The sequence below is a fragment of the Poecilia reticulata genome, chromosome 19 (assembly GCF_904066995.2).
Source record: "Poecilia reticulata chromosome 19, P_reticulata-male-v2, whole genome shotgun sequence".
NCBI classification, from domain to species: Eukaryota; Metazoa; Chordata; class Actinopteri; order Cyprinodontiformes; family Poeciliidae; genus Poecilia; species Poecilia reticulata.
The window spans coordinates 25,374,565-25,394,676 of record NC_088848.1 but is presented as its reverse complement, the minus strand read 5'-3'; the positions used below and the strand labels follow the sequence as shown (position 1 = coordinate 25,394,676).

Genomic DNA, 20,112 nt, shown 5'->3' with positions numbered 1-20,112 from the left:
ACTTGAAAACTTGTTGCAGGCGGCATTAGATTGAAGCTCAGGTGGCAACGTCATTGGAGGATTTGTGAGCCTGTCAACAGTGGCAAATAAAGCTTGAGCATTGTTAATGTTTTTGTTTATGACATCTGCAAAGAAAACCTCTCTGGCATGTTTTAGTGTTGTGTGATAGTTACGTAGTCTTTCCTTGTAGATGTCATAATAAACATGCAGTTGACCTTTACGCCATTTCCGTTCGGCCCTGCGGCAGAGTTGTCTTGCAGATTGAACTACTTGTGCATTTCTCCATGGAGATTTCTTCCTACCAGTCACAACCTTCACCTTAGTGGGGGCAATGTAATCAATGATATCTGAAAGTTTGCACTGAAAATCATCCACCAACTTATCTACGTCACTATAACTTAAGAGTGAGGAAGAAGAGTAGATTTGATTAAATGTTTCTGCTGTGTTTTCTGTGAAAGTACGTTTTGTGATAGTAGCTTTTTGTCCAAGTGGGTTAACGGATAAAGAACTGTCAAAGAAAACAGCAAAATGATCCGACAGGGCAATATCAGTTACAGAGACATTAGAAATATTCACACCCTTACTGATAACCAGGTCCAGTGTGTGTCCCTGTGTGTGTGTTGCTTGTTTGACATGTTGTGTTAAACCAAAACTCTCTAATATATTACAGAGCTTTTTAGCCCCTCGGTCTTGGGGGTTGACAACATGAATGTTGAAATCACCGACAATTATCAAACAATCGTAATCAATACATATGAGAGATAGAAGCTCATTCAAATCCGCAAAGAAATTTTCCACATATGTTGGTGTTTTGTATAGAGTTAGTGTCAAAGTTCGTTTGTGGCCTTTTACCTCGATTCCAAGATATTCAAAAGACATAAAATTACCCAAAGAGATTTTACTACAGTTTATGGTATTCTTAAATATTGAAGCCACGCCTCCGCCTTTTTTGTGTTTTCTATTTTCACTTAAAAAATTGTACGTAGGAGGCGTTGATTCAATTAGTACGATTGCTTCATTATTGTCATTCAGCAATGTTTCTGTCAGAAATAAAACATCAATATTATGCTCTGTGATGAAATCATTAATTAATAGAGCTTTAGAACAGAGAGATCTGGTATTTAAAAGAGCCAGTTTAAGTGACTCGGAGGCTGAAAGCTCTTCAGTCTGAGGTTCCTTTAGACAGGGGATCAGTCTGAGGTTTGAATTAAGACCACTGTTTTTTGTATTTCTGTTTTTTGTAACTGTTGTTGTAGTGATCCGGACAGGTATTGTCCTGCTACGCAATGTTGGGGGGCCAGACACATTCTGGAGGAAGACGGGTGTAAGGATAATATCTGGACCCCGGTCTCAGACCTCAGAAATGCGGAGTGCTGGATCTTCAGGGAGGTCAGAGGCAGGTGGCTTAGATGAAGTGAGAGTTGTGCTGAGGCGAACATGTTGATCCATACTATCCAGCTGGGAGGAGAAAGAGTCCGTCCGTCTTTCTCTCTGACCTGAATTCTCCACCAGCATTTTCAGGCGGCTCAGGTGAAGCCCGACTCTCTTTAGTGGGTCACTTTCTAATAAACTCTGATCTTGTGAGTGAGTGTAGGAGCAGAGAGGGAGGGGGGAAGGAGAAGGGAGGGTGGAAGGAGAAGGGAGGGGGGAAAGATGTGGGATGGGGGAAGGAGGAGGGGAACCAGTCATTCTGTTCACAGCCGATGTTTTATCAGTTTGTATTGGAATAGTTTGTTCTTGATATGCGGAGGGCTCCATCCTAGTCAGACATCCTTGAGCCTGTTCTTCTGAAGCGATGGTCACATTGTTGTTCTTGTTGATAAAATGAAAAATGTTTGCAGTGAGCAGCCTTATTCCATGTTTGTTAAGATTGCGTCCTCCTCTTCCAAAGAGGTGAAAGCGCTGCCAGTAGATCCAGAGGTTATCGATGAAGGTCACTGAGCTGGCAGAGCAGGTTTTAATCAGCCATTTGTTTATCATAAGCAGCCTGGAATGTTTTTCGTCTCCCCATTGAGGCGATGGAATTGGACCACTGAGAAATAACTTCGTTTTTAATTTTCCCATAGTGTCCAGAAGAATATTAAAGTCCTTTTTCAGAATCTCGGATTTTTGCTTTGCCAGATCGTTGGCTCCAACATGCACAACTAAAGTCTCAATGTTTGGCTGATCAGTGGTTAGAGAGAGCACTTTGCGGGTCAAATCAGATACAGTGTCACCAAGAAAAGAAACCACTCTCGTTTTCTTGGGATTGCAAACATGACTGATTCCATTTACTGCCTCATCTCCAACGATAAGCACTCTTGGCATACCTTTTGTTTTCCTGGTGGTCACTTTGTCCTTCGGAGCTTTGTGCGGTGGATGCGTTGGTTTAGCCTCATTGCTGATGTTTGAAGGTGGGTTTTCACTCAGAGGCTCGTGCTGAAGTGCAGAAAATCTGTTTTTCAGTGGGATTCCCACGGAGTCAGGATGTTTTGAGGCTCGGGCTGGTCGCTTTGTCCTTGGGAGTGGGCTCGGTGTAGTCGTTTTGGTTCCAGCTGCTTGTTTGCTATTCTTTGGCGGAGCAGGTGTTGAGGTTGAAGGTGGGTTTCGGCTCAGAGCCGGCCACGCTGATTCATCCAGGTGAGGGGTTCTCCCCGTTAGTCGTCTCATGGGATCTGCAGTGTGAGACTTTTGTTTTGGCTTGGCTCCCTGAGCGATCCAGGGTGAGCTGTTTGGTGCGGGGTGTACGACCTCTCCGCTGATTTGAGGAAGAGTTGTTTCATATCCACAGGTAGCGTTGATCTCAAAGTTCACCTCCAGCCGTTGAATCTTTGTTTCTAAAAACTGAAGTCGTTGTAGAATACTGCTAATGTCCTTGGGGTCGGACGGGGGCATTTTGCCCTAGTTCAACTTGGAGGTGAAGAAAAGTGAGGTAAAAATAAAAGTGAGAAAATTTCCTGGTCTTTAGGTTTGAAGTAATCCCGTTATGATGTCGATAATGTGAATAAAACCATAAAAATTGTGACTTTAAAAATAATTCACAAGCAAAGTTATCAGTAAGGACGGGAGAGAGCAGGATAAGCTGTTCCTCCTTCAGCTGCCAGACGCAAATTGATCTCAAAATTGATTGATTGAGCAAATTGATTTTGTTACTAAAAAACGTAGTAAGTTTTTTAGTAACAAAAAACTTACTACGTTGTAGTACCTGAAAATAACATGAAAGGACAGGCTGTCTCCCTTTTTTGTTGTATACGTACTAAAAACAACATTTATAACTTCAAAACAGAATATATATATATATATATAACATAAAAATTCCCTTCTCACCCTCCGCGGGTGGTCTGTTTCATCCTCTGAGCTCGGGTCCTCTACCAGAGGCCTGGGAGCTTGAGGGTTCTGCGCAGTATCTTGGCTGTGCCTAGAACTGCACATTTCTGGACTGAGATGTCTGATGTTGTTCCTGGGATCTGTTTGAGCCACTGCTCCAGTTTGGGGGTGACTGCCCCGAGGGCCCCGATGACCACAGGCACCACTGTGGTCTTCACCTTCCAGGTCTTTTCCAGTTCCTCCCTGAGGCCTTGGTATTTCTCCAATTTCTCATGCTCCATTTTCCTGATGTTGTAGTCACTTGGTATTGCTACATCCACCACAACGGCTTTCCTCTGTTTTTTATCCACCACCACAATGTCCGGTTGGTTCGCCATTACCATCTTGTCTGTCTGGATCTGGAAGTCCCACAGGATCTTAGCTCGGTCATTCTCCACCACTTTTGGGGGTGTTCCCCACTTTGATCTTGGGGCTTCCAGTCCATATTCTGCACAGATGTTCCTGTACACTATGCCCGCCACTTGGTTATGTCGTTCCATGTACGTTTTCCCTGCCAGCATCTTGCACCCTGCTGTTATGTGCTGGACTGTCTCAGGGGCCTCCTTGCACAACCAACACCTTGGGTCTTGTCTGGTGTGGTAGATCTGAGCCTCTATTGCTCTGGTGTTTAGGGCCTGTTCCTTGGCTGCCAGGATGAGAGCCTCTGTGCTGTCCTTGAGTCCAGCTTTCTCCAGCCATTGGTAGGTTTTCCTGACATCAGCCACTTCAGTTATTTGTCGGTGGTACATCCCATGTAGGGGCTTGTCCCCCCATGATGGTACTTCCAGCACCTTGTCTTCTGTTCCCCATTGCCTGAGACATTCGCTGAGCACATCGCCGTTGAGGCTTTGTCCTTGATGTATTTATGGATCTTGGATGTTTCATCCTGGACAGTGGCTCTCACACTCACTAGTCCTGCCTTCCTTACGGCTCGTGTACAGTCTCAGGGTGCTGGATTTGGGGTGGAATGGTTAGTAGCTTCCTAGTCTTAACATCCGTGGCCTCATCTCTTCCATTGGCCAGCTAATTATTCCGGCAGGGTATCTGATTACTGGTAAGGCATAGCTGTTTATTGCACGGATCTTGTTCTTGCCTTGAGCTGGCTTCTCAGGACTTGCCTTATTCGTTGGAGGTATTTGGCTGTGGCTCCTTTCCTTGTGACCTCATCGGAGGTTTGCCATTTGCTTGTGGTATTCCCAGGTACTTGTAGCTGTGCTCTGTATCTGCTATTGTCCTTCTGGGAGTGAGACCCCTTCGTGTGGGCGACCTTCCCTCTCTTTGTAACCATCCGACCACACTTCTCTAGTCCGAATGACATCCCAATGTCAGTGCTGTAGATCCTAGTGGTGTGGATCAGTGAGTCGATGTCTCGCTCGCTCTTGGCGTACAGCTTGATGTCATCCATGTAGAGGAGGTGACTGATCGTGGCCCCATTCTTGAGTCGGTATCCGTAGCCAGTCTTGTTGATGATTTGCTTTACGCACAGAGAACATCGTGAAGCTCATTATTAATCATACTAAGAACAATATCTGTCAGAGAATCATCTCTGATCTGGACGCTTTAACGGACCAGAGGCTTTGGAGCGCCTAGAGCAGCTGATCCGCTTCTGCGGGGTTTTTCTCCCGCTGAGGGGTCAGGAAACGATCAGAGTTCTGCTGTCTTCTAATCACGTCATTTCGTGAAATCTTACCGGATTTCAAAAATGTTCTTGCAGAGAAATAATAAATGTTTCGTTTGATGACTACAAATTGGAAATAAAATTTTTTTTTTCTTTGTCGGACAACGAAAAAACTCTAGCGCCACCTCTGCTCCAAACTACGAACATTGTCGGCCCCTCTTCGGTTTTTCCTTTATTTATTTATTTCAGAGGACCAGTAAATAACTTATTGGTGTTTTACCATCACCACCAGGTATGAAGTGCTTTAGCCTTTGAGTTGCACCACAACGCAGCACAACTGAAACACCCAGGAGAAGAATATCAGCTTGTTTTTATAAGTATAAAGGAGGCTGCTATCGCGCCTGATCTAAATCTATTTATTTATGTCATCACATGGACCTATATAAAGTTTTATACATTTTTAAAAATATATTTATTATTGTTTTTCTTCTTTAGATATTAGGTTGACTTAGAATGATTCCAAATAATGTACAGGAATGACCTGGTGCTGTTACATGTCAATCATCAGGGGGGGCCACTGGGAGGGGCTAATCAGATGACAGGGGGGGCACTGGCCCCCCCTCTGGCTCCGCCACTGCAGGGAAGACAGGGCCAAACGCTGGGCAGCGTGTTGAGATGTAAACGCCACATATTGTTTTGTTCACACATATACAGTGGGGCAAAAAAGTATTTAGTCAGCCACCAATTGTGCAAGTTCTCCCACTTAAAAAGATGAGAGAGGCCTGTAATTTTCATCATAGATGTACCTCAACTATGAGAGACAAAAGGAGAAAAAAAATCCAGAAAATCACATTTTCTGATTTTTAAAGAATTTATTTGCAAAATATGGTGGAAAATAAGTATTTGGTCAATAACAAAAGTTCATCTCAATACTTTGCTATATATCCTTTGTTGGCAATGACAGAGATCAAACGTTTTCTGTAAGTCTTCACAAGGTTCTCACACACTGTTGGTGGTATTTTGGCCCATTCCTCCATGCAGATCTTCTCTAGAGCTGTGATGTTCTGGGGCTGTCCCTGGACAACACAGACTTTCAACTCCCTCCACAGATTTTCTATGGGGTTGACATCTGGAGACTGGCTCGGCCACTCCAGGACCTTGAAATGCTTCTTACGAAGCCACTCCTTCGTTACCCGGGTGGTGTGTTTGGGATCATCGTCCTGCTGAAAGACCTAGCCACGTTTCACCTTCAATGCCCTTGTTGATGGAAGGAGGTTTTCACTCAAAATGTGACGATACATGGCCCCATTCATTCTTTCCTTTACACGGATCAGTCGTCCTGGTCCCTTGGCAGAAAAACAGCCCTAAAGCATGATGTTTCCACCCCCATGCTTCACAGTAGGCATGGTGTTCTTTGGATGCAACTCAGCATTCATTCTCCTCCAAACACGACGAGTAGAGTTTTGACCAAAAAGTTCTACTTTGGTTTCATCTGACCATATGATATTCTCCCAGTCATCTTCTGGATCATCCAAATGCTCTCTAGCAAACTTGAGACGGGCCTTGACATGTACTGGCTTAAGCAGGGGGACACGTCTGGCACTGCAGGATTTGAGTCCCTGGCGGCGTAGTGTGTTACTGATGGTAGCCTTTGTTACTTTGGTCCCAGCTCTCTGCAGGTCATTCACTAGGTTCCCCCATGTGGTTCTGGATTTTTGCTCACCGTTCTTGTGATCATTTTGACCCCACAGGGTGTGATCTTGCGTGGAGCCCCAGATCGAGGGAGATTATCAGTGGTCTTGTAAGTGTTCCATTTTCTAATAATTGATCCCACAGTTGATTTCTTTACACCAAGCTGTTTACCTATTGCAGATTCAGTATTCCCAGCTAGGTGCAGGTTTATAATTTTGTTTCGGGTGTCCTTTGACAGCTCTCTAGTTTTGGCCATGGTGGAGTTTAGAGTGTGATTGTTTGAGGTTGTGGACAAGTGTGTTTTATACTGATAACGAGTTCAAATAGGTGCCATTAATACATGTAACAAGTGGAGGACAGAGGAGCCTCTTACAGAAGAAGTTACACGGCTGTGAGAGCCTGAAATCTTGCTTGTTTGTAGCTGACCAAATACTTATTTTCCACCATATAGTGCCAATAAATTCTTTAAAAATCAGAAAATGTGATTTTCTGGATTTTTTTTCTCCTTTTGTCTCTCATAGTTGAGGTACATCTATGATGAAAATTACAGGCCTCTCATCTTTTTAACCAATTGAACTTGCACAATTGGTGGCTGACTAAATACTTTTTTGCCCCACATCATTCTCACCGCTCGTTCAAATCACCTCTGAATACAAGTTATTCCTGCGGTTCACGTAGAGCTGCGCAACCAGAGCTAACGCAGAGGGTTTAAACTCTTACCTTAATCAATAACTCCTCATAACTAATCATAATTCCTCACAGGGGGTTGATGTAAATATCCATAGCGGTCAGCCTGTGTCCAGCTCGAGTGAAAGGAGGAGCGTGGGATCCGCGCTGAGGTTAACTTTAGACATCCAGCTGCTGCAGCGCGAGGCAACGCGCAGAGGCCCAGTGGTGTGATTGGTCCGGCTTTAAATGCATAAACTATAAACATATCTTCTATAAACATATCTTTTAGGAATAAATCTGCTCTGATAGTGAAACGCTCGGAGCAACAGAAACACTTGCAATCCGGCTTAAAAAAGAGGCAATTTTTTATTTTTTATTTTCCTAAAACGAAAAAAAAGAAAGGCTTAGCCTGGCGATGGCGCTAGTAAAGCATGGTGGGCCGCCAGGCCTATTATACACTGGGGGAAACCCTGAAATACCTTGGATCATTCCTGGACAGTCAGCTCAGTTTTGCTGAAAACACTGACTACATTTTTAAGAAACGTCACTCTGTCTTTTAAGAAGACCAGTGATCTTGGGGTTACCTAACAAGTGCAACTCGTGCAAAACCTCTAGTTAGTTAGAGGTAACATTAGCTAACATTACCTCTAGTTAAGTAATGTTAACATTTTAACAATAAGTTAAAATGTTAAAACTTAAAAATTTAACTTAAGTTTTAAGTCATCTCAAGTTTTAACTGTCGAGTGCTTTAGCTTTTCATCTCGGTTGGTTTGGTCACATGAGCTGCAGACTAACAGACAATCTTTTAAGAATATTTGGAACGGCAGGAAAAAAAGTAGGTAAACAGTGGTGAAACCAAAAACAACTCTTGTCTCAACTGTTTGCTGAAAGAACATGGAAGACGGCAAAAAATATTTTAGCAGAGAGCATCCATCCTCTTTTTTTCGTCAGTTTGAGCTCATGAAGGCGTTACTGTGTTCCTCTGGTAACATCTATTAGAAGCCATTCATTGACAGTGCAATAATTATTCTTAGCCAAATTAAATAATAACATTTACCTGTAGCATACTAAGTGTTTACTTGATGCACAAATTGTTGATATTGTGATTCTATTAATGAGTTTTATTTTATTGTTTTAGAGTCAAAGAAAAAATTTCCACCATGGAAGACTAAATAGTTTAATCATATTTTTTCCTATAGGACTCTACCAACAAAACAAAAATGTGGGTTATTGCTTGTTTAACAACCCTGGTTATTCATCTGTGAACCTAATTAGTTTGTTCGTTATTTACTTTTGCTCAATTCAATTTCTTGTGTATACTGTTAGGTTCTGGGTGGAGGTCAGGTTTGTTTTTCTCCTCTAGATGGAGTCCTGGAGATGGCTGCATGGGGGACAGATCTTTTACATCAACGACACACCGGTCGGCAATTACACCCTTACCGGCAGCTTAAGAGAGGCGGTTACCAACACTTCGACGCCAGTTAGTTGACTATTATGGTATTCTCGTGGCCCTCTAGCCCTCGTTGAAGCTGTGTCTTCCTTGTAGTGCTCATCTAGTAATCCGACCCTTTTTGGATCTCTGTTTTTTGCAGAAAGTCCCAGAGCGTCCGGTTCGCCAAGCCCTGGCCGACTTGTCCGTTCCCCGAAGAATTAACGAACTGGACCCCAGAATCTCTGTCTCCCTCCCAGGCGTCACTAGACCACTACCACCGTAAGTTCTCCCTTTTGTTATCTGGAGCAACGCTGATTTCCCACCAGCCTTATACTCACCATCTTCCCTGTTCTTGTTCTTAGTGTGCTGTTGCTGCCGCTGCCCGCCGCTCGAACCAGTCCTTTTTTTCCACCTCACAATAAACCTGTTAAACTTTTCTGTTTCTCCTGCCTGTGTTCTTGCATGTGGGTTAACCGTATCACACCCGATATGACATATACATTGTATATGGTATTTTTATTGTTGTTGATAATGTTGTTTTTCATGTCTTATTTCTTTTGTTCCTCCTATAATTGATGGAGCTATATAGATATTATTTATAATGTATAAAGGTGTTGTTTGTCACCTAATTGGCTCTACATCCTGAAGAAAAATATGGTATTTTAGAAGATAATTTCTTTCACCTTGCCAGTAATGGCGAAATTAATAGCAAATAATAAATATTTCGTGGTATTCTTGTTTAGTGACATCATTATATTAGTTGTGTTACCATCCCCACGCCGTTCTGTCAGTGCTGTAACGTTTAGAGATTCACTTTATCAACTTTAATAAAACAGCATTTAAGTGTTAGAAAACCATCATTACTCGTTGTTAATTCACTATTCCCTGACTCTGTATATAATAAACAGCCTCCGATCGGAGAGTAAACCAGCTAGCAGCAGTTTTTGCCACATTTGGGAACATATATACATCGCTGATTGTCAGTGCTGTAACGTTGAGAGGTTCACTTTCTGTATCAACTTTAATAAAACAGCATTTAAGTGTTAGCCGTTATTAGTCATTGTCAATTTACCATTCTCCAACTATATCCAAAGGAACCAGCCTCCGATGGGAGAGTAAACCAGCTAGCAGCAGCTTTAGCCAGTTAGGAAACATACAGGTACGCCGCTGCCTTTCAGTGCTGTGTTAAGTTTTACTAAAATCACTTACATCTTCCAACTGTTGGGAATGGAAATTCCGATCGATGAATCATAATTTGTATTGACACACGGAGCATAAAATCAGCAAAGAAAAGCATTCAGACTTTACTTATTTTATTCACTTTCAGCGCTGAAAGGAGACGCTTTAACCATCACATCCGAGAAGAGTTTCTAAAAAAGTCTGTAGCTTCTGAGGAGAAAGAGGGCAGCTGATTATATGGACTGAAGACACTCCCTGAAATCACACCATGTCTCTGTGGCCTGGGAAAACGTTTCTTTTTCGTGAGAAATGGACCTTTGTGTGAGAAATGGACCTTGGTGTCTAACAGAATCAAACATGTAACTTTTTACTATGGGCCTTTGTCTAACAGCGTGTGACTCTTTCTCGACCTGGTAAAGCGTCTCAACATTCCCCCTGTTGGGCTCTAAAAGAGCCCAAAAAAGGGAAGACAAACCCTAGAGTAGACACTGTCCCTTCCGGAAAACATCCCCCGAGGCTTTTGCAGATGTTGATATACATAGCTTCATTTCAAGTATTGATGTTGTCTTTCATTCATTTCATTTCATTTCATGTCAATTTTGGGGTAAAAACGGACAGGGGCACCCCTATGCCTCTTAGGCGGTGGATCGCAATCACAATGTCCCCCTTACAAGCTAATAAAGAACATGTAAAGAAAAAAAATTGTTAAAGGATACTAGAGTGTTAAATTTGGAGGAACATAGGTCAACCCACCATGGCATGACTGTTTTTTTTTTGTGGTGGGAGAAAATATTTTTTTGCAGTTTTGTCAGAGCTTCGTCATCTTCAATTACACATCAATCTTAATTTTGGACCGTAAATTATTTAATTTCATTTTTGATTTATTTATTTTAAAACCAGATTTGTTTGTTTTTGGTTGGTATTAGCTCAGGTCAACACTATGCCATAGAAGGTTAAAGAACTGTAAAAAAGCAAAATCTGAAAATGTTTTCTGTTTTTTCTTTAGTAATAAAAGTTAAGAGATGAATGTTAAATTTAATGACACATGAAATGGTTAAAAGTTATATGAGGGAATTGTTAGAATGCACTACAATGCAAATTGAATGAAGGTCAGGACAGTATTTCAAAACTTAATAAAATGCCAAAAGAGATAAAGTGTTGGGTTAATATTTTCAAATGAATAAAATGTAAATGAGTAAGAGTTACTAAAATGCAAAATCAATGAAGTGTTAGGTAACATGCAAAAAGTCAATAAAATGTTAGATTAATATATGTTTTAAAAGTTAAAAACTAAAACAGGAACCAAATTTAATAAAAGGTAAAATGAATAAAAGGTAGATTTTACTGAAACGTTAATAAAATGTAAAATTAGAAATGTTAAGATACTATCCTTTAATGTCAATGAAGCAATAAGGAATAATGCGTAAAGCGATCTATTAGTACGTTGATAAACCAAACTTTGAAATTTTAAGGTAATATTTAAAAGTTAATGAACCACAGAAAGGATGCAATGTTAAATGAAATGGTAAGAAAAGCTTAGAAGTAATGAAAATGGAAAGGCACAGAACATACAACTAACACTAAACAGCAAACCAATAAATCAGGATCAAGGCAGCACAGTCAAAATATACTGGTATGAATGAACTATGATGAGGAAACAAGTAAAGATGCTTTCTAAGTAAAATGTAATAGTAATAAAGTTTAATCCTATCAGTCTCTCTATAGCGAGACCTATCAACGTCAAATCAGTTTCTGCGTGTGTCCAGATGTTGAGCCGGCGCAGCTCGATGGGAAACCCAGACAGGCCAGCGAGGCTTCAGTGGCGTTTCAGCTGTAAACTGGTCCACCAATCGTGGAAGGCGCCCACAGTCTCACATCCTGGCAAACCCAGAAAGGATTGGACTTCATTCTGCAACACAAAAAACACAACAAAAAGGGAAATCAATGGATTATATAAAGAAAATTAAAGTGAAGGAAAGCATCTATTTTGTCACTAATACTAGTACTGCCCTTAAACTCTGGAAAGCTGGAGCTCCACGGTCGTCTTTTGGTTCTGGGAAACCATCTGATAGGCAGGTGGGGTTCTATTGGTACCACTGCTCTTCTCTATGTTGGAGGTGATGCACTGAACAGCCAAGGACCTCAGGCAGGGAACAGGAGCATCCACAGGTGATGAGGAGAGCAAGGAGGACGATTCTTTAAGATTGTGCATCATCATGTTTTTTCTTTCTTCTCTTTTTTTTAAAAGGCTGCTCCTTGAAGCTGAAGATCAGGTAGTTTTTTTTAAAATATATATATACTAAGCCAATAGAGCATCAATAAATCAATGACATTTGTTATTTAAGTTCTCCTCTTAATAATAGTTAAAGAAATGCTTAAATTAAGTTACACATTTCAACTTTTAAAAATAACATTTCTTGTTTTAAGTGTTGCCATATTCATAGGATCAGACAAAATCAGAAACCAAACAAAAATCATGTAAAGATCAGATTATGAAATGAATGTGCAAAACTGCCCACAGTCATGTTTTATCAAAGGAATATCATTTGAAATGTACATGAATTATCCCTAATAGAAACTTTACCAGAAAATTTAAACCATACATAAATGTTTTGCTTTTGTTATTTTAATCAAGTTCAATCAAATAGTCCTCATTTAATAAGAAGTAACCCGCTATACTAAAGGCTTGTAACATATTGTCAATAGTGTGAAAAGTTAATGATACGTGTTAATTTAAGATCCTTTGTAATATATTCCATTCATGTCATAAAAGATAACCCTGTTTTGTCTCAAACCAAAAACTGTAAATTATGATTATGAGAAATGTTTAGAAATTTTAGACAGACCTTGAATCAATAGTTACATATTGCACTAGTGTTATCTTAATTCTGTCATCTGTTTGACCCGCTTTAAGCAGTTCCATAATTGCTCATTTGTAAATCCCAATTTAGACCAATTTACTTTGAATCTTCGTATTTTTCTTCTCATTTTAAAACCTCATGTAATTAGCCTGTTTTTTGTTTTTTTTTTTGCTTGTTTTTTTTTACAAGAATAAAGTTAACCCTGTCACTCCATATTAAAGTGACTTTATGGTTTTAAATCCCAAAAGTTCAACACTTTTACCTTTTGAAAAATTGGTTCTTTCGAAACCCTTCTATAAAATATTTATTTAACTGAATTACCCTCTTTTGTAGTGTTTATCATATTTATCAATGTTTTTGGCAGTTTTGGGGAGAAATTTGATACAACTAGATTTATTAAATTATATAATTTTCAGGTTAGACCTTTCTGCATGACTTGGTTAAACAAATTATTTTGAATTATAGCCAGAGAGAAGCAAACAATTTATTCCCTGTTTTAAACATCTCTATTTTGTAGAAATCTATTTCACACATGACATCATTCTTAATTTTAATGTATTCAGTATTCAGTATTACTTTGGAAACTCATTCGAATAGTTAAAACATTTGTGAATTTTGATTTAACCTCTTATATTTTGCTGAAGCCCAAAACTGAAACATTTCTCAATAGATCAGATTAACTCACAATTTGTAGATTAGATTCATTCCATGCATCTCCCCCTGTTTCTGTATTGAAACACTGTTTAATGTTTCGGTACAGAAACTCCTAAGAAACCCACTCAAATCATTTAGCCCACATTTCTTTCATTGCTAACTATAACAGTTGGGTTTAATTTAAACAGGGTGTTTACACCTCAGTGAAAGAATTGAATATTTGATTGACAATATGTGCAGTAAACCCATCATTTGGTTCAGTAATTTTCTGAAGAGTAATTTTCCTAAGATTTGAAATGGATTCAAATAAACTTAAATCAAAACTTGAAATACTAGTCCTCATATTTGTAGCCACTGTAATTTGAGCCAAATAGATTTTAGACTATCCTTTTTTGTATTTGAAGTGTGGCTGGTTGTGCTTTTGTAAATCAGGAAATTAACATTTTTTACCGTACTTTTATCCTTTTTCAATCGTTGTCATGCTGGAGGAGAAAAACACATTAGCCAGATGTTGGACAATCAGAGTTATAATCATTCAGGCAAACAAAATATTTCTGTAACCTGCAGAGAGTCCTAACACTCTGCTGCATCGAGCCTTCACTTGTACCGTTAAACTTATCCTGGGGGTCATATAGCAGAGGTCAGAATGCAAAGACAGTAGACCATGAATGTGCTGTAAATTAAACTAAGGTGAGAAAAAGTGGCATCACACAACTCGAAAATTCAAGAAAAACCATTAAAAACTACCAAGTTTTGTTGGCAGCCATTTTGTCTCCAACCTGTAGACTGAGTGGAATCCCAGGGGCCCCGGAGCCCAAACCACATGACCAGAGACGTAGAACCCAGGACCAACCATGGCAACAGACAAGCAGGACCGCCTCTGAGTCTCAGGATGACTTTACATGTGATGTTCCATTTGCCCCATCAGAAGCTGTTCAGGGCAGCATTCAGTCCCGCTGTGCAGAAAAATCTGGACAAAGTGTGTGGCCCCCCTTGAGAGAGCGAGGGAGGGACGGAGAGATACAGCATGTCATTGTTTTCAAACCTCCGTATCACGTCGGGCAGAATCCGGTGGTCTTTTCTGCCATAGGAGACCCTCACAAATCACGCCTGGGTCTCGTCCTGTAGCCAGGTGTGTCCTCAGAGATCACAGTCAAACATCCAATGCGAGATCCTGCAAGCTGCAATTCGTCCTCATGTGACAACAGGAAAAATCCAACCTCACTGACCTCTGTAGAAGCTGTAAGAATCGTCCAATAGGTCTTTGCCCTCAAACAGCAGTCCAGCAGAAGATGGTACAATTCATAGGTGTAGAAAGTGCAAATGTCCAAGTCGGCGTGGCTAAGAACAGCAGAGGGCTGATGCCTTTTCTCCTCGCATGGCCCTGAACCCGCAAAACCCGGCCCCCATGGTCCCCGTCAGACCACAGGAAGCAGAACTGCTAGAGTAAAAACAAAGTAAATTAAGAAAATAAAAGTGTGTGCCCCCTTTTGCTCACATAATTATAAATTAACTGTCTTTTCTGTAGCTTGTGATGTAGAGTTGCCTCTTTTTTGTTTCTTTTCTTTTGTTTCAGCCAGGCTCAGGGTCACTGGAGCGGCTCAGATAACGTCCACTGCCTCAGTCTGAGCTCAAAAGATAAAATAGAAATGCATTAAGATGATTCACCCTCAGATGTTTCAGAATTAACCGGTTGTAGACCCAACTCCTTTCAAAAATCAAACTAAGAAATTATTAAACATTTTGACAAAATTTAGTATTTCCAGCTTCATACACTTTTCATCTATTGGTTATTCAAATGCATATGTAAAATAATTAATTCATTAATTGTACAATTTTACACAAAAGCATCCTTGTGATATTGCCACACTTTAAGACAACCAGTTAAATTTCCTTAATATTTTAGGTCAAAAGAAAACTGTAATCAGTTATTCTTATTCCATTAATGAAAATATTACCATTATCCTGATATTTTTCAAAACTGCTGAGTGTTGTATTATGTATTGTTTTCTTTTTAGAATAAAAAATTGTTCATTTTGTCAGAATTTTTCTCCATGTCCCTTTAGGGGCTCCGTAGAATTTAAAGTACTTTTAACCAAAATGTTCTCAATGATAACAATTAAATCCAACTGTAACTTTATACAATTAAAATTAGAGGTGATGCAGGAAACCCATCAATCTGAAAATAAACATGGCATAGATATTGATTGAAGCTATTCAATTTTATATAACCAATTGTTAATTTAGTAAGAGCTTCTCTATAACTCTGTATTTCAGTCATGCAGGAAGGCCCAGTATAAGAGCTCATTAAATGAACTCACAATATACCAATGTCAAATGAATACATTCATAATTAACCGTATCTTTAAACCAACTAGGAATTAGTCTATTTCTTCTCCACCCCCTGTTGATATAATTTAAAAATTTGAAAGCGATTTTGCATTTACTTTTCTCCAAAACAAAAATTTTACAGGGTTTCACAAGTTTTCCAAATCATCTATCTAGAATTGAAAGTAGACTATCAGATGTTCTAAATGTAAAGTTTTATCAGAAATGTTTTATCTTTATTAAGTTTTATGTTTATCTTTTACCATTTCCCCCTTTTGTTTTCGTATGTAAATGGAAAACAAACATTTCTGACAACAACATTTCTATTGTTCTCAGAAATATTTTTCAGAGATTCTTTTTCTGTACATATTTCTAAAATGTCCAACTGAAACTGTACTGCAAAGGCCAAAAGTTTTATTATTTTAAAGAGTTCAGATCAGAATTTGGATTGCTTTCCTAAAAGGCCGTGTCAATGTTTATTTTGAACTGACAAAAGAAAAATTGATCAGATTTTTCTTTTGTGGCAGAGGAGAAAAAAATGTAGACAAATATTGTGCAGTACTGTAAGATGTCATTGCGTTTCAAATCAAATGTTCTGTTGGACTTGAATTTATGCATCAATTCAATCAAAATGTAAGGCGCACAAGTGTTGTGAGCCCATTGTTGTCCAATCAGTTTGTTTTTACATAATCAATCATATCCACTTTAGAAGTTTCATCATATCCAATTTGTGCCTTTCTACCAGTACAGAGCCTCCCTGCTCCTGCAAGTCACACTTCATGGATGAACACTAGCAGCTGTTAGAAATGAAATCTTTGTGTCTCTATTCTGTAATTAATATCTATACGTATCTATTAATAAATGAATTGATGTGTAGAGTTCTGTAAAAAACTTCTTCTCTTGAGTAATCTACATATGTGCAACTTTTACATTTAAATTGCTTCTTTTTGTAAATTTTACACATCTGGCGACGAAGTATGTGGAGGACAGGAAATGCTAAAATTAAAGCTGCCATTGTGGACCAAAGACATAAGGTTTGCGGCTGTTTCTTTAAAACATCTATTTAATAATTATATTAAACACTGTACATTTTCTACTGCCAAGTCTACAACAGCAGGAAAACAAAAGTATAAGAAAATTAACCTTCTAATCATAACATTTGATAAATATTCATTGGAGAAATGTGAAGTTAATGAGCTAAGATAGATAGATAGATAGATAGATAGATAGATAGATAGATAGATAGATAGATAGATAATCACATTTCTCCAATGAAACGTTAATATCTATATCTAAGACAGCGTCTTCCTCATGTCTCGATCGTAGCAAGAGTTTAACTTCTCAGGACGTGATGGAGTAGCGGGTGTTTGGCATAACTGTTAAGTTTTGGACTTGTGGCTACAGGTAATGTCGCTACTTAGCTTAAGTGAGGAGGGTTTAATACGATCGGGTTTAATACGATCAAGCATTTTACATGATGGGTGGCAACACGAGTCTATACTATAAAAATCTGATTAAGATTAGAGCCTAAATACGTTCTATTTCCAAAACAGAAAGGCTACGTAATGTTAGCCAGCTAACAAATTACTATTGCTATCCTAGCATATCAACTAACAGCTAGAAAAAAACAAAACACACCTTCGTGGTCAAACTGGTATCAATCAGCGAGGAATTTGTCCAGTTCAGATTATGTTGATGAAAAATTGTTTGCAAATAGTGATATATCTTCAAATCATATTTGTGGCAGCAGCTTTAGAGTCCAGAAACAGCGTTAACTACACACAACGGAACTAAAGATACACCGTTTCGAGCCATAACGGAAGTTGTGTGACGTCATGTGAAAAGGGTCTATTGAAACGGGAGAACGCGGATAATATAGGAAATAGCGCCCCCTTCACTTCCGGAGTGCAATGGTCCCATTTCCATAAAAGGTAAGAGACTGACAGCGGTCCGTCCCCGCCCCTTTCTGCTGCAGCGAGGTGTACTTGGTTTCTCTTGAAAAACTACGGATCTTTCATCAGACACATTTTTTTTTTTACATTATGTTTCAAAACAGAAGATAATAAAATTACTGTTGTATCCTCAGTGATAGATAAATAAATAAAATAAGAAGGCATATAAATATCTGTTAATTCAAATTCAATTAAATTAAAATGGCCTACTTTATTAATCTCGAAGGGGAAAGTAAATATTGTTGTAGCTCATTAATTCAGTTTCAACGAGTAATTAAAGATGGTGATGGCTGTTGGTAGCAAAGATCTTTTGTAGCAGTCTGTATTACAGCAAATCTGAAGCTTCTGACTGAAGATATTCTGTTTTCTCAAGACAGTTTCATAAAGAGGATTGTCAAGGTTGACTTTATGAAGAATCCTTCTTTGCATAATCATCTCCAGAGGTTCCACAGTTGTCCCCAGAACAGAACCAGCCTTCTTTATCAGGCTGTTGAGCCCTTTTATATCCCTGATCCTGCTGCCCCAACTTGTCGGCAGAGAGATGATGCTCTTAACCCCAAAAGGACATAGAAAATCTGCAGCAAGATGCAATCTTCTAGATCTATGCTGCAGATCTTCTCTGTCCCTTCGTATAGACAGCTTCACTGTTGCATCTCCAGTCCATTCTGTTGCACAGACGGACTGTGGCGGTATTTATATTCCTCAACCACCTCCAGTTTTTCTCCCGTGATGGAAATAGGGTTTGATCTAACCCTGTTTCTCCTGAAATCAACATTCATCTCCTTTATTTTGTTTACATTCAAGATGAGGTGATTGTTCCCATACCATGACACAAAGCAGTCCACCAGTTCTCTGTACTCAGCCTCTTGTCCATCTCTAATACACCCACACTGTAGATGACAGAAATCTGGACTTGTGCTGGAAGTCTGAAGTGTACAGAGTGAAAAGGAATGGTGAAGGTACAGTGCTCTGTGCTTCTGTGTTGCTGACCACCTGGTTAAACACGCAGTCCTGCAGTCTCACAAACTGTGGTCTGTTTATGAGGTATAGATTCAGGCAATTGTTGAGCCTTCCACCTGTGTCTTTTGGAGTTGATAACAAAGCAAATCAGGCTGAATTGTGTTTCTGCATTGGTGAAATCAAATAACATGATCCTCACAGTGCTGTCTGTTTTGTCCGGATGAGAATGGATTTGTTAAAGCAGGTATATGATGGCATCATCAACTCCAACTCCATGGAGTTAATCTACCCTAAACAAACTACCCTGACTAAGCTTGCCTGCTTATTATTCATGGCGGAATGAATAAGCTTCTCTGCTTATTCATTGGCCAACAGGAGTCTCTCCATGACCTTCATGGTGTGGGATGTTAGGGCATCAGGTTTATAGTCAAGCAGGATGTTTTCCATAACAGTGGAACCTTCTCTTTGGGTCAGGCTAAGGTTGAGAGGTGTTGCAGAATCCCACAGAGGTGCTCTGCTCAAGTCTCTGGGGCTGACATCATCTGGACCTGCAGCCGTGTTCTGGTTAAGTCTCTCCAGCTGCCTCTTCATCTGACGTCTAGATTCAGAAAAGTCTTAATTCGTTACGCAGCGAATGGGTGTGAGTGTCTGCAGTGGGGGATGATGGATTTCATAGCTCTTGGGAAAAACAAATTCTCTCAGCCAGCCAGGTGATTGTAGTCTTTATGCAACTATGTGTATCTGTACTGATAAATACTGATGGCCAAATTTTACATTCATAAATGTTGTTTTATTAAAATATTAATATTATTAAAGTATTAAGTATTAATTATTAAAATTGGTTGTTATTTTTGTTTGTTTGTTTTAAAAATACACTACTGCATTCATACCTATCTCAATTATATCAGAATTTAATTTTAAAAATAAAAACCCAAGGGTCATTTTTAATTTTTGTTTTTGATTTTTTATTTAGCCATGTTTTTGTCTCCTTGTTCAATACTTACATCTCTAGTTGTTCCAAAAAAGCCCATAATAGTACACTTAGTACACTTCAAATTGTGATTTTCTACCATTTAATTACACTTAAAATACATTAAGCACAAAATTAGTGATTCCAAAATAATATCAAGTTAAATAATACTTAACAAACTTGAAGTATACCGGTGAATTAGTCTTTCTTCAAGTGTGCTCAAACATGCAAAAATTTTATATACTTAGTTGTTTTTTACAAGGTTGAACGCCTCCCGATCCCATAAGGGTGTACGAAAATGGATGGATGGATATGTTTTATTGATTCCAAGAAAATTTGTGTGGTTTCTGAACATGCTTTCTCCAAGTACACCTCGCTGCAGCAAACAGTAAGGGGCTGGAGCGAGGTCCTACTCGCCAGAGATGCTTCTCGCTTTTTCTGGAAATGAAACA

The 20,112-nt window shown here is 39.3% G+C and overlaps 2 long non-coding RNA genes across 2 annotated transcripts; one reads left to right on the top strand and one right to left on the bottom strand.

The window, feature by feature from the left end:
* Positions 1 to 4,607: 4,607 nt before the first annotated feature.
* LOC103482150 (uncharacterized) lies at positions 4,608 to 9,192 on the top strand. Its single transcript, XR_536396.2, has 3 exons — positions 4,608 to 8,804; positions 8,917 to 9,035; positions 9,119 to 9,192. It is a non-coding gene; the product is annotated as an uncharacterized LOC103482150 (long non-coding RNA).
* Positions 9,193 to 10,052: 860 nt separating this feature from the next.
* Positions 10,053 to 15,433, bottom strand: LOC145549120 (uncharacterized). Its single transcript, XR_014085082.1, has 2 exons — positions 14,198 to 15,433; positions 10,053 to 12,197 (listed from the first exon to the last, which is right to left on the bottom strand). It is a non-coding gene; the product is annotated as an uncharacterized LOC145549120 (long non-coding RNA).
* Between the last annotated feature and the right edge of the window lie 4,679 nt (positions 15,434 to 20,112).